Source organism: Acipenser ruthenus, chromosome 9 (assembly GCF_902713425.1).
Source record: "Acipenser ruthenus chromosome 9, fAciRut3.2 maternal haplotype, whole genome shotgun sequence".
NCBI lineage: Eukaryota > Metazoa > Chordata > Actinopteri > Acipenseriformes > Acipenseridae > Acipenser > Acipenser ruthenus.
The window spans coordinates 54,173,399-54,189,064 of NC_081197.1; positions in this window are offsets into that span (position 1 = coordinate 54,173,399).

A 15,666-nucleotide genomic window follows, 5' to 3' on the forward strand; every position below is an offset into this window, starting at 1 on the left:
ATTCTGGCTGCTTCAGAATGAGCACAACAAAGACTGTCAATGGCGCTGTAATTATGAGTGTTTATACAGGGTTTCCTTGCAATTTGGATGTCCAAAAATCTTGGTATATAGTAGGAAGGGGTTTGGTATCAAATTGTTTTATAAAGTTGTACCTTTAAAACTACTATTTGGGGGTACTGTACGTACAGCTCAGTACACTACCAAAAAAGACAGGTGGAAAAAACGACTAAGTAATTATCATGTATTGGCAGTAATTTGTTATTCATTCTCACATTGCTAGTGTATTGTAGCAGCATGATAGTTATGGTTTCAACTTTGTTTCCATGTTAAACTCCGATTTTCAACCATTCATACCTTGGCAATGGTAGGAGGCAGAGTGTCCTTGGAACATAAACACTTTGTGACAATGTCTCTTTAAATCTTTAAAACAGTCTTTCAATAGGATTAGTATTTTAAAAGATAAAAAGGGGTCAAAATGTTAACATTTCTCCTGTACACAATGTGAATAACAATATCATTTTTCAGCAGACCTGGAGAAAAAACTGTAACACATACAGCTATAATACTCTAACTGTGGTTACAATTTGAGTCTTTAAGTTATTTGTATTTTAATATCGTTTTTTTGGTGCGTGTACATTCTACTGTTTGAGAGGTGGTGGTTTTCCATCAGGTCTGCTCAGAAAGACACATGCCCATAACACAAAACACTGTGTTAGAATGCTGCCCACATGGCAGGGGATATCGACTCTCTGTGGCCGACCCTGCAGGGTCCAGACACATTTTTGCCAATGGCTCCTAGGCCAAAAAAATTGGCCGCCAAATCCAATTGTTGGGTGTCACTTTAAGTAAAGTTGCCTATCACTTTTATATTTACAACTTCAGCGCCATCCCCATATAATTTCTCTCTCTCTCTCTCTCTCTCTCTCTCTCTCTCTCTCTCTCTCTCTCAATCAATCAATCAATCAATCAATCAATCTTTATTTTATATAGTGCCTTTCATAGTGGACCACCATCACAAAGCGCTTTACAAGATGCAGTAACAACAAGAAAATCCATGATACTTTAAATACAGAGAAATGCATAATACATGATATACAGTAAAAAAAAAACAATGCATAATACAATACAGTGAAATATACATAATACATTAAGTACAGTGGAAAGTGCATAATACATGATAGTAACATAATACATGAAATAGTAGCAGCAACTAATAGCAGATTTCAGGCTTAAAGAGCGTGGAAAGCAAGAGAGAACAGGTGGGTCTTGTCAGTTGATTTAAAGCGAGCGACGGCGGGAACATCATGCACCAAAGCTGGGAGAGAGTTCAAGAGAGTCAGAGCCATGAAGCTAAACGAGTGGTGCACTTTTGCTTGGGGATAACAAGCAGACCAGAGTCAGAGGACCTCAGCTTGCGGGCAGGGACATAGCGGGTCAGCAGGTTGAGAAGGTACTCGGGACCTGTGTGATGAAGGGCATTGTAGGTGAGGAGAGTTTTGAAAATAATCCTGAACTTTACAGGTAACCAGTGCAGCTGGGCAAGACAGGGGGTGATGTGATCACGTTTTTTACATCTGGTAAGGATCCTGGCAGTGGCATTCTGGACTAGCTGCAGTCGGTTTATGGTGCGTACCCGTAAACCGAGACCACCATATACAGAGTTACAGTAGTCAAGTCGAGAGGAGACAAATGCATGACAAAGTATCTCCGCATCTGGTGGGAAAGGTAGGGATGGACTTTGGAGATTTTTTGAAGATGGTAGAAGGAAGATTTGATTACGGAGGAGATTTCAGAGAAGTATTTCACCCTGGCCGCGGTAAGCGCACGCCTGTAGCTTGCGAGATGGTCGGTCCAGATCTCTCTGTGAACCGTCAGTCCAGATGACGAGCTTGCAGCAGGCAGATTTAAGCAGTCAAAGTTTGAGGGTGTACCATGGGCAGTTTCTATCTTTCTTGACGGTTCTGGTTGTAAGCGGGGCAACAGAGTCAATGATATGAGTAAGGATGGAGTTGTAGAGGGTCACCGCATCATCAACTGAGGACGGGAGAGTACCAGTTAGAGGGGATGCAGAGGCACATTCTGAGAGTTTCAGAGGATTCAGCAGATTCTTGGGATGGAAGGACACAACAGTATCAGTAGCGGAGGAAGGAGCCGGGAGATAAATATTAGCAGTAATTAAGAAGTGGTCAGCGAGAGAGACATCTGAGACTGAGAGATTGGAGACATCAAGGCCCCTGGTGATGAGCAGATCCAAGGTGTGTCCACGGGTGTGAGTGGGGACATTGACAGATTGAGAAAGTCCAAGACAGTCCAGAAGCATGTTGAAGTCGGTCACTAGGGGGGAGGAAGGCAAGTCAACATGAATGTTGAAGTCACCTAAGAGTAGGATTTTGTCAGTTGAAGTGCAGACAAGGGAGAGGAATTCTGAAAACTCGGCAATAAAAAGCAGAGTTGTTCTTAGGTGGACGGTAGATAACAGCAAGGGTGAGGGACATGGGAGAGGGGAGCTTGATGACAAGATGCTCAAATGAAGAAAAGGCAGGCAAAGAAAGAACTGAGGAAGCAAGCACAGAATTTGCAATAACAGCAGTACCCCCACCTCGGTCAATGAAGCGAGGTTTGTCAAAGAGGGAATAGCCCTTTAGGGTGGCTAGATGCAGCGAGTGCATGTCGTTTACAGAGTGCCAGGTTTCAGCTAGACAGAGAAGATCAAGATTGGTATCAGTTATAAGTTCGCTGAGAAGCAGAGATTTGTTAGTCAGAGAGCGACAATTGAAAAAGGAGATTTTCAAATTTATAGCAGGCAGCGTGGGGGGAGAAGCAGTTAATGCGGGTATGTGCAGCAGGTACTTACCAGTGTTCACTCTGGGAGTGGAGAATGAGTGAGTCCGCTTTGTCCAGGGGATCCAGACGTTAGGTGTCAAGGTAGGAATGAGGCCTCTAGTAGCCATTGGGAGGGATTTGGAAAAGGTCCTCGTTCTACCTGCCCTTGAACTGACTGCCACAGCTCAGACTGCCCTTGGACTTGTGGCCCTTAGACTGGCTGGTGCTTAGAACGGCTGGCTTTCTAAGACACTGATTGTCAATTTATACTATCTCTCTGTCTCTCTCTCTCTCTCTCTCTCTCTCTCTCTCTCTCTCTCTCTCTCTCTCTCTCTCTCCAATATACCTTCACTGGATTGGTTCTTCCTTCTTTTGGATCCAAATGGTATTGCTCTTCCAAGTATTTTTCAAGCTTAACCTAAATGTTCCACTCTTTTCAATGTCTTCATGGGCTTAATTCAAACTGTAGTGCTTAATGTTTTTTTTTTTTAGTGGGGGGTGTTGGGTGGCTGTTTTTAATAATGGCTTATATCATACAAGTATTGTTGGAAACATAAAGTTAAAGATTTGTACATATTTATATTTTCATATCAAAAGGATAACTTTTACATGTAAAGGCCCAATGCAACAGAGGACATTTATCATTTAAGAAGCTGCCTGTCATAGTTACATTTAATTAAATCAACAAATTCCAATAATGAGAAATTCTAACAATACATGCTGATGTGTGCATTTTTCCCCCTTGCTTAAAGATTTTGTAATGGCAGTTTGTTTTGACAATCCATAACATTATGTATATGTTTTCTTTTTAAACTGTACAAGAATAATGCATGTTTAATACTATAGTACAGTTATGTTACAGTATTGACAAGTGTGAAATGCATATTTTGTAACTGACAGTCGAATCAAATCTCACTTTCCTGACAACTGCTTTAATGGTTAACAGAATTGAATAAACATACGACTTACTAATATTTATAATGGATACTTGCAGTCTCTAGCATATTATACATTTTAAATATCTCCATTTAAATGCAGATTCTGGCGTTGTGCCCAGGGACACTTAGCAATCTATTGAAACATGCATAGAGAGAACTGACTGAAAGGTTTGGCACTGTCACAGTATTGTAAAGTGTCAGTTCTTTAACAAACTGTAGCATAAATAAGTCTAAAATTACATTAAAAAAACATAATACTGTATTTATAAATATTTAAAAAGCACTTCCGCATCTAGAAAACTGACATTAGAGATTTGTGTAAAGACAGGAGCTATGCTATACTTCAGGGTATAATACACAGTAAAACTGAAAGAGCTACTTTGAGACAAACTATGCTCATTACCCTTTAAATCTGGCATCACTCTGGTTTGACCAATATAGTGTCACTATGCCAACAGAAACACATTCATTAACAAAGAAAAAAAGGCCAAAGTGTTCAGACAAAGTGGGTTCTGAAGTTTTACCCCTAAAAACTGTGACTACCAGTTGTCCAGCCAGGACATACAAAACAACAAAAAAAAAAGAAAATTGGAAAATTATTATGCAAGCGGCAACAGAATGCTTCCAATATTCACAAATGTTTTCCACAGATCCATACAGCATCAGGGATGTGGAGCTTGCCTGAATCAAGGGATTGTCAAACAGGGAGCCCAACAACAACAACTTTCTCAGGGCAACATACTGTACATTTTTATGACAACTTTGGAACCAAAAACCAGAATTATCAGTGAGTCAGGCTGTCAATTTGTCCAATAAAAAGAATTGCACAGCAAATCTGCAGCTCCAGGACCATCTATGCCTAATCTTACCTTTAAGATTTAGGTTCATGTTATTTTGTTGCTGATACCCATTGTAAAGGGGTAGTGACCTGGGCTTCCGCTGTGTAGATTGTCTGGGTTGGGAATATTCTAGAATTTACTGATTAACACCAGGGCTGAATTATTATTATTATTATGAATACAAATTATTATTGTTTTTTAAAACTCTTTTTTTTTGTCAAAAGAAAAGCTGGAACAAACGAAAGGTGTTGACACAAGGAAAAAAAAGAAAGGTTGTGGAGGCAGGACACATTTTGCTCCGAGGCGCGATGTTTAAATCAGTTTAAGAGAATAGTGTCACCTGCTGATCCACTTTATGCAGCACCTGTTTTCTTTTTTTTTGGAAGTCACCCATCCACACTCTGATCAGGTTCAACCTTGATTAGCTTTTGAGAGCTGACAGGTTCTGACTTCAAGGTGGTACGTGTATGTCTGATATTTAAGGGATGTTACACTTTAGTTCATTAATTATATTGCAATACACTTAGCTTCCATAAGGGGATGATGTATGATTGGCCTAATTATTTCTTATTCAGATTTTCGCCATGCTTTCTAAAGCATATCAATTTTGTTAATACCATGTAATTAAAACATGTCAGTGCACTACAAGTTGCAGGCTGTATTAATGACTATGAAAATTATTTTAATTAAATAGCCAATTATAGAAAAATCCTAACCATGAGAATTGACATTTAAATGAATTTCCTTTAAATTGCTTTTCAACATTGTTTTATCAACGACGTAGAGGACGAATAAATTATTATATGAAAAAATGTGCAGTGGCATTGCTTATGTAGAATTCATAACTATAATCTTTACATGTCTTAAAAAAGGCTTCCATTTATCATCTCAAAAAGATCATTATTTAGCTGAGTAAGTGGAATGAAGAAAAGTCTATAATTATTTTAACAGACACCAAATACATCGACATGTAGTACTTTCTCGCTGTTTTTCTTTCTTTTTTATATTTATGCTTATTAAGTTACTGATGCCATGACTGTTGAATGGATTCCCTTAATTCTTTCCTTCTAACCCTTTCATCCCATTCTAATCTGCACTTGATGCAAATATCGTTAGTTTGCATTGTACTAATGTAGTTACAGTACTTATTTATTTCCTAGTCTAATTTCCTACTTATTTCTTTCTTTCTGTCTTTCTCTTTCAACCCCTAACCCCAAATACAAAAGCGTACATTAACTATTTAAAAAATGTATTCTGACTAATTCCCGAAGTTTTCTGATTCAAAATAGCAGGAATAGCCTATGCAATGTGTACCCGAGTGATCCAATAGCAAGAATAGCCTATGCAATGGGTTTGCTCGAGTGATCCAATAGCAGGAATAACCTATGCAATGGGTTTGCTTGAGTAATCCAATAGCAGGAATAGCCTATGCAATGGGTACCCTTGAGTGATCCAATAGCAGGAATAGCCTATGCAATGGGTACCCTTGAGTGATCCAATAGCAGGAATAGCCTATGCAATGGGTTTTGCTTGAGTGATCCAATAGCAGGAATAGCCTATGCAATGGGTTTGCTTGAGTGATCACAATAGAAGGAATAGCCTATGCAATGGGTTTGCTCGAGTGATCACAATAGCAGGAATAACCTGTGCAATGGATTTGCTTGAGTGATCACAGTAGCAGGAATAGCCTATGCAATGGGTTTGCCTGAGTGATCACAATGCTCCTTTGTGTGAATGCTTCAAATCTTTAAGAGATGCTGTTCAGAACTGGCCTTCCTTGATTTCAGTTGCTTAATAAGATAAAGGTTAATAGCAAATTTTATAGTATGCCTGCCTTTCTTCTTAAAGAAGAAATAACAAAAATGAATACCGGAATCCGACCTTCCCAAGAGCTATCATGTAACCTTCTGATATTATCTGACCTGCGATACAAATACTGATAATATTTCAGTACAAGGTCTCTTCAGGTTGTATAATATTGTTTTTGATTTGAAATAAAAAAAGATAAAAACACTACAAATGTTTCAATTCAATTAATAGTGAGGGAAAGAGTCTCAGAGGGTTGAAGTACAGTATCTACATTGTAATAATGTTTTGAGAACTATGTAAAATACCAGGGAGAGTCCTGTTCAATTATTCAGCTGACGGCAGTCTAGACTGTAGATGTGCCACTGTTTAGATAACCTCATTAGACCTCAGTATGTGTTAGAAGCCTTGTTTCTGTTTACAAGACACATTAAGAGCAGTGTTGTTTTGCAAAACCGCATGCTGAAAATAACAGAATGACGGAGCAGCAAACTTATAAAAGTGAATAAAACATGCATTTGTATTTGAAAAGAAATCATGAGTGATACAGTAATACATAAATAAATGCATGGCTTCCACTTGTACATCTGAAATCCAGTTGAATTCCTGATTGCATTGAATACCTGATGTTCAGGAAAAGGTAGTCAACATTAATAAGGGTTGAATAACCCTTTCACACAGTTTTTTTTAAAGATAAAGGTTTCATAATGGGGCCTGTGTGCCGAAGGCTTGGTGGAACTGAGAACAGAAGAACTAATACAACCCTGACAATGTTTATGTGCACAGTGCACCTACAGGCACTATAAAGATACTTCCTACAATTGTTGCCAACATGACATTTTAAAGTCTAATGGGAATCATGTTAGAACAGGTCTTAACAGAACCTATTAATACATTATAAAATGCAAAATACTGTAACTTAAGGTACATGTTGGGCAAGCAAACAAAAATGAAATCAGCCATGCTTCAGAACAGGGCCTAAATATTTTAGCATTTTTAGGTCTGTCACAATACATTTTCCCAGTAAAACACAACAGTAAAAATAGATTACGCTTAAAGTTGATGCCAGCTATTGTTTGTGAAGTGTCAGAGTGACACTGTGCAGTATAAAGGTTTACTAAGTTAAACATACACAACACTAACACGTTCATATTTACTATAATCACTATTTGAATAGCTTTTTCTTTTTCTTTTTTTTTTTTTTTTACAGTGCTGCTACATTCCACATTTGTGGTACAAAGTGATTTAAAAATGTACCTGTTAGGGAGTGGTTAGAAACTAGGAGAGAGGGGTCATGTAAATATTGATGGTCTTTGAGGTGTCAGACAAATGCTTGTAAACAATTTAAAAAAAGAAACAGACTTGGGGGGTATTGCTTTATTCTTATCAGAACCCCCCCCCCCCCCCAAGAAATTCATTCTCCATCAGTGATCTCACCAGTGGAACAATTGCTAGCACTGTCTGAGTCAGGACAGTAGACAGTGAATGTGAGCTATAACAGACAGTGAAGCTGGGGTCAGGTCTTTTGTTAATGGCAGGTGCGTGTAAAACACATACTGCAACACACACTCGAGTTCCAAAACACAGCAGTATACTGTTCCAGCGAACACTATCACTCCCCTTTACCCACAACATGCACACATTGTTAAAAAACAGTACATTCAATGGAATTGCTTTTCTTTTGTTGTTTGGTCAAAGACTTCAAAGGTCTGAGAAACAGTGAAACACGTCTACCATTTTGAAACTTCTTTTAAAATATTTTCACTGTTAAAGGCATGGGGTTCTAGAGAATGTAAACTAAAGGAAGGCTTGACTGAAGGTATTCAGACTGGGATTACAATTTATTAACTTTATTTCAAGACCCAATGCTGTATACTGATGTTGATTCACAACTGGGGTCTGTTTTTTGAGCCGCTTAACACATTTTGTATCCTTTTTTCTGTTTTGTCTTTAGACATGAGTATTAAAATGTATATTATAGATTTGTTTAGAAGCTCCTTTTCTAGGTATTTAATCTATTAAGTAAACATTTTTCATATTTGCCATTAAACTAGTTGAACGTGAAGCCAGAATTTGTGACTTTTCTGCTTATTCTTTCAAGTATTTTGTACAATATAGAAATAATACAGATATACTTTCCTGGGTAAAGGATAATTGGGTATGGGATTTTTAATTTCCTCCTTTATTAATTACACTATACAGATCCCTCATGAAATTAAAAATTGTCCATTTAGCAAGTATCAACCCAATATGTTGAATAAGTGTACCTCAATAAACTGTTTATTTTTTAATTACTGGGAAGGTTTTTTCAATTATAGAACTTAAAATACAAGATCCCTACAGTTTATATGTATGCAACATACAGCATCTGATCAGTGGGAGACCATTTAAAATGTATTGCCTAGAATGAATTATTAACTCACAGTCTATAGTAACAGATTATACCAGTCACAGTCCGAGTAGCACAGACAGATGGAACAATGTGACTAACATTTTTATTTATTGCCATCTTAATTTTTCTACTATACTAAAATTAGGAAATTATAACTAACTAAGAGGTGGTTTGATGTCAATTTAGAAATTGTTAGCCACGAGCTAAGCCTTCTTTGATTATAGTGGACGTGACCATGCTTTACTTCTCTCCTGTCACTTTACTTCAAGGGAACCTTTGCAAATTAAACAGTTTCCAGCTCTCCTTCAGTCTGCTCAGAAAGTCATTATTTTGAGTAGTCAAAACGGCTATAAAAACCATTTCATATTTTAAATAAGGAAACAAAACAAATACTTTGGCAATCATTTGCTATGTCTTGTTTGTCATTTCTGCCACTAAAATGTAAATTAGTTCTGCTTTACTGGTTTTGGTAAGACATTTCTTTACATAAAAGAACTGAAAAACTGCAGTATGTTTCAACTAGCCCTGTCACTTATTTCAAATTCCCCAGCTGTTGCTTTGCAACAATGTGAGCTGATTTCAAAGATAACTTAATACTTTGATAATACAAAGAGACAAAAGAAAAGACTCACAAATTAAATAACTATGATCCATAACTATAAAAACACTCAATGGGGGTGTGTGGCAGGACAGGGCCCTGCTTGTAAATAGTGTTTTGTGGTGTTTTGGTGGTGGTTGGCAGGGGTGGTTTTCAGAGAGGCGGTACGTGAGAGCGAAACGAAAACGAAAGTAAAAACAAGCAATTGCTACGCGTGCTGGGTAGATCAGCACAATATTTGTTTGTTGGATTAGTTTTTGTGAATTGTTTTGTTAAACCTTAATATTTTTGTATAAATATTTATTTTATTTTTGTTTCAATAAAAACGACGCACAAGAGCGCTTTTTACCTGTAGTTCCTGTGTGTGTGTCTCTGTCAGCTATCTGGTCTGGGAACGTCACTGCTTGGCCAACCTGTCACACGTGGTGTCCAGCGTGGGATCTAGCGCTTCCACGGACCCAGGCCAGAGCAGGTACAATTTCTTTTTGTTTGGAAATACTTTTTTGGACGGAAAGTATTTATTTTTTTGTGAGTGAAGAAAAGACGGAGGAAGGTTTCTGGTGCCTGCACATAACAGAGGAGAGGCACTACAGAAGAGAAGGTCCTGTCCAGAGGGGAAAGGAAGAGCCACCTCTCCATTGAGGGATGGAGAGGTATGAGGGCTGGCTGAGGGACCCCAGCACCCCCCTGTGGCTGAGAACAAGGGAGACAATTCCTGGGGGACAGCCACCTGGATATCCTCCTGGATTTTGTCCAGCGATCCTGCTGAAGGGAATCAGCAGAGGATATCCAGGGCTGATGGAGGCCTTGGAGGCAATGACCCAGGTCATGGACTGGGTCTACCAGGAGCGAGAGGCAGAACAGTCCCAGTATGCCTTGGGCCGGTGTCCCACAATGCTCCATCTGCCTGTGTTATGGGCATCAGGAGGACAGCTGCCCGGAGGCCGACTGGGACCCAGACACGCACCTGGAGTTGGAGGAACCCAAGCCTCCAACACCCAAGTGGGAGGAGCCCGAGCGTCCGTCGCCCAAGAGGGGGGAGCCCGAGCATCCTTGGCCCAGAGGTTCCAGAGGCACTTTGTAGTGTGTTACATTCAACACATTACGACTTGTGTTAATTGTGTTGGATTAAACACGACTCCTACAATTTGTGTCAATTCAGGGGGCTTGCGCACGCTCTGTTTATTCGTGACTTGATTGCTCAATAAGTGGTCCCAAGTCTCTGACATGAAGATGACACTGTCTTATGAGCCAGTTGGGAAGCTGGAAGCAGAGATCCAGCAAGGAATGGCAGAGCGATATTGTGGCAGTGAAGACCATTACAGCTACAGCAGAGTGTATACAACTCCACCCATGGGTGAGCGGCCTGTTGCAGCCTGTTTCCGCAATGGAGATGAGGAACGGTGGCTAGTACCCTTGGAGAGGTCACTGAATGACAGGGTATTGCCCTGTAGCATCACCCCCTTTTCAACTCCTTATCAACCAGAGAGTCTACTTCAAGCCGGCCTGGTACAGACCCTCCTATGGCACTGTGATGCTAATAATTATCACTGAGCATCTTGCTTCTGCATAGATCATAACACTTGCATTTAAAATAAAATAGAACTAGGGAAAAGCAAACACTTCCAGTTCCAATTTCACATTGCCATTACAGTATGTCTAAAGCAGACTCTGGTCTCCTTTTACATCTTTCATTGCTGCTGTTTTGGGGATTGTCTTTCTCTGTCCTCCTTTGCCAGATTTCACATCCTGGCTCTGAATGCCAACAATACTTGCCCTGGGCAAGGGCCTGTCTACACTTGACCATAATGCAGGTAAGTTTTTTTTTCTTCTTTTTTTTCTTTTTTTTTTTTTTATAATTTAGTCGTTGCCAATTATTTTTATTATTTTCTCCCAGTTTGGAATAGCCAATTATGATTTGAAGCTCAGCTCACCGCTACCACCCCTGCTCTGACTCGGGAGAGCGAAGACAAACACACACTGTCCTCCGAAGTGTGCGCCGTCAGCCGACCGCTTTTTTTCACACTGCGGACTCACCATGCTGCCACCCAAGAGCTACAGCATCGGAGAACAACGCAGCTCTCGGGCAGCTTACAGGCAAGCCCGCAGGCGCCCGGCCAGACTACAGGGGTCGCTGGTGCGCGGTGAGCCGAGGACATACGCGGGTAAGTTTAGCTTTGGATACACCACAGATGGCACTTCAGAAATCCTCTGCACCCCAGGTATATTGCTCAAAGCAGAAATCTGTTACATTTTGATTTCATAATGCTCTCATATCATTCAGATTCCCTTGTAGTAAAAACAACAACACAGCAGACCATTACAACCAACTGCAATTATTTGTATATTTTTTTCACTTTGGCAGCATAATATAATAGTGTTTTGGGAGTACTGCAATCTTAACTTTTTTTAAGATCAATTGTATCCTTATTTTTCACCTGCCAAAGTGAAGCAAAGAAGTTACCAGTATACTGAACACTTCAGCAAAGGGTCAGGCTGGGAATTCTTGTATGGACTCCTGAAATGACTGACCAGTAGGTTTCTGAAGCATAAGGTAAATCATCCCCAGACAGTGTCCCCCCCAACCCAGACCTGCCTCCCTATTCCTCAATCAAGATCAGTGACGCCAGGATTTGAACTAGAGAGCTCCTGATCGTATGACTTAACTGGATCAGTCACAGAAATTAACTTTTAATGACAAGTGGTCTGCAGATGAACGTATTGGATGCATTTTACAGAAATAAATTGTGTATTGATTTGAGATCAGCAGAAATGTTGAACTGCATGCAGCATATTTAGGTTTATGCTAGGTTTGAGTGTATAGATCATTTAATTGAACTTTGTACAGTATGGCATGCCAGTAATACCCAGAACTACCTGATGGCTGTAAATAATAAAAGCCATAGAGGTGATATATAACGCCAAAGACAACAAGTCAGGACAAATTAGATAGATAATTACCCTGGTGCCCCTAATTATGTGACTGACGTAACTTTACAAACTGTAGAATATACATCCAAATTAATTTTGGGAACAAGAGCTGACATTTCCCCAAGAACTAAATACACTGTATAACCTTAATGTGTGTAACATTTTTACAGAGTAAACCGTTACTTACATATATAGGTTAAATCATGTGCTATGTCACTCCCTTATAAAAATGTTCGGCTGTTACATACTGTTACCGACAGAGGTCGCCTTAACCTGTTATTTTAAACGTGGTGCTAAAAGTTGGGAATACTTCCTTACACATTTTTGCTGACAAAATAAACCTTAACTAGACGATTTGACAAACGAAAATTGCGTGATTTTATAAATGTATATTCGCTTTGCATTTTAGTTAAAAGAAACCTTGTTATAATGCGAATTCAAATGTATGGTAATAGCAGGCACAGAACAGGCAATTTTAAAGAACAAAAAATGTAGCTCGTTAATGTGTGTGTGTGTGTGTGTGTGTGTGTGTGTGTGTGTGTGTGTGTGTGTGTGTGTGTGTAGAAGAGTTTAAGTTTGCAATGGAAATATAGTTATCTGATGCAGGAATAAAACACAAGCGTGACATCATCTCTCAGAATCGCTTTCAATTGTAGCTGTCATCGTGTCGCGAATAGTTTTTAGTTTTGATTTATTTAATATTTTGAGTGGGAAGGAAAATCGCTTTGCATGTATTATATTTGATCTTCTGAGTGAATTACAGATCAGCAGGTTCATTCCCTTTTTTGGTTTAATTGGCAATAACTGCGTGATCAACTTATATTATCTTTTGACATGATTAAAGCAACGCCAACGCAATATCTGTAAGGTAAATAATCGCACAATGTCCTTCTAAGATAAATCATGCGTGTTTAAATAAACGCGACCATTTCCTGTAGCTGTAGTTATAAGCAGATTGGTAAAACACTTTACATTTTACTTGGATAATATACGAAGGAAATTGCACATGACCTATGGCTCTAAACTCACTGAGTACAAACGGAAGAATAATTAGTTGAATTAATGAGATCTCAGTTTACGTCTTACCTTTGTAGTTTAGGCTTCGCAAACGTCGCAGCAAAGCCTCGTAAGCAGTATGTTCCGTTAATGAATGCGTGGTTACATCTTGGTTTTGTATCAAATCTCTTCACTTGTACTGCAGGATACATTGCAATCATATAAGAACTTAATGTAGGTGTTTCGCTCAGCATGCATGTAGCCCTGGTGTTATAATGAAGTAGTTCAAATAGAAAACAAATCTGGTGTCAAAACATTTGTTTAGAAATTTTAAGAAAACAACGAACGTCCCTAGCCTATTAAAATAATAATAATAATAATAATAATAATAATAATAATAATAATAATAATAATAATAATAATAATAATTTAGAATAAACTTGAATTTAAAACATGCATCCGACTCATTCTTCTTAGTAAAAGTAGTCGTAGTAGTCGCGGTATAATAGTAACCTACTAGTATTAATGGTTGTATGGCAAAATGTAAAACACTTTTATAAGAATTAAATATAAATCGTATGCAACAGATTGTAAACACATATTCGTTCTATATACGCATGCTCTACGGTGTGATACTGTATTATTATGTTATGCAGGTTCGGCAGTATTTGATTATATTTTTCCTTAATGTGTTGGAAACAGTTGGCAGCCAAAATACACAGGCAGCTTGGGCAGGGCAATGTGATCCCATTGATTTCTCTTTATGCTCGACTGGAAAGTCTAGTGATTATTGTTTTATTTGCCTGGGGCATTGTTTGTGCCATTTCTGCGTTGTTTAAATATTAAGAGTAGGATATATATATATATATATATATATATATATATATATATATATATATATATATATATATATATATATATATATATATATATATATACACACAATTTGTAACTTATAAAATCAATACATATATCGGTGATTTGAAACTATAATAGAATACAGGAATATGAAACCAAAAAGCGACTTATTTTGAGATTCATTAAACCGCTTTATTATTCTTTTTACAGTTTTTAAAAACATATTTTGAATACACTCAAAGCACAATTCATTTAGACGATTTCTCACATCCACACACAATAGATATGTAAGCATAACAGGTCAATAACAACGATATATATATATATATATATATATATATATATATATATATATATATATATATATATATATATATAGTGGAATAAAGGTATCGTATATCATTCACACATGTAAAGCATGCTCACCCTGAAACACACAATACACTTGAACGTCAAATAGCCTATGCAGTCATATACACAGTTTTCTAATTGTGTTAATTATGCCATGATGCATATTTAAGTAAAGGTTAGCAATATAAAGGGCAAATGGATTGCATTCCTGTGAATTGTAAGCAGCCATTGATTTTTACACTATAGCTACTTCGTTGTATGAATGACAATTTGGAAATGTCATTCACTTTATCTCCCTGCAAATCTAATGCACTGAGGCCCAATAAAGAATATTTAAGTAAGTCCACATGTTTAGGAACCACTAAGCTTTGAATCGTTTTGAAAGTACAGAATAAGTCACCATTTAAACCGGTAAAATATACTGATAGGCCATATATATATATATATATATATATATATATATATATATATATATATATATATAAGAATAAAAATAATTCGGACCTTTAATTTAGGATATTCTTGAACTTGAACTCTTGTGTGCTCACAGTAAATTCGTACAATTTAAAGACGTTAATTTGTTTTAATTCGTGTGTTATATGAACATTAAACATTTCATTTTTCATAAGTGCTCTCCTCGTGATCATTCTAATATTCTTTAAAAATTGAAGTTCTCTGAAACGTACCCCAAAAAATCAAATAATCAGTAAACATTGGCTGTTATAAATTAGAGAGGTTAAGCATATGCACAGCCTATTCTGTGATCGAGGAATCGCACTTTTTGACAGCATTAAAGGTTAAACTACATGGATCGACCCCCCCCCCCCCCCCCCCCACAAAAAAAATGAAAACGTTCTAAACACATGCTGCCGGGTCTGTGGTGGGGAAGTTTATGGATTGGAAGCAGTATAACCTGCTATTCTGTCAAATAAAAACCAATGCAACTATCGCTAAAACGTCTGGTTATTACATATTTGCTTTAATAAATAAATGTTTAAAGTGGGCTACTGCCTATGATAACACACTTTACATTGTGATAAAACATGAATAGGTGAGATCATTTGTGGATTAGGCCTAAATAAACATGTTCAAGTTTCAGATGTTTTCATTTACGGTAGTATAGGCTGACGTATT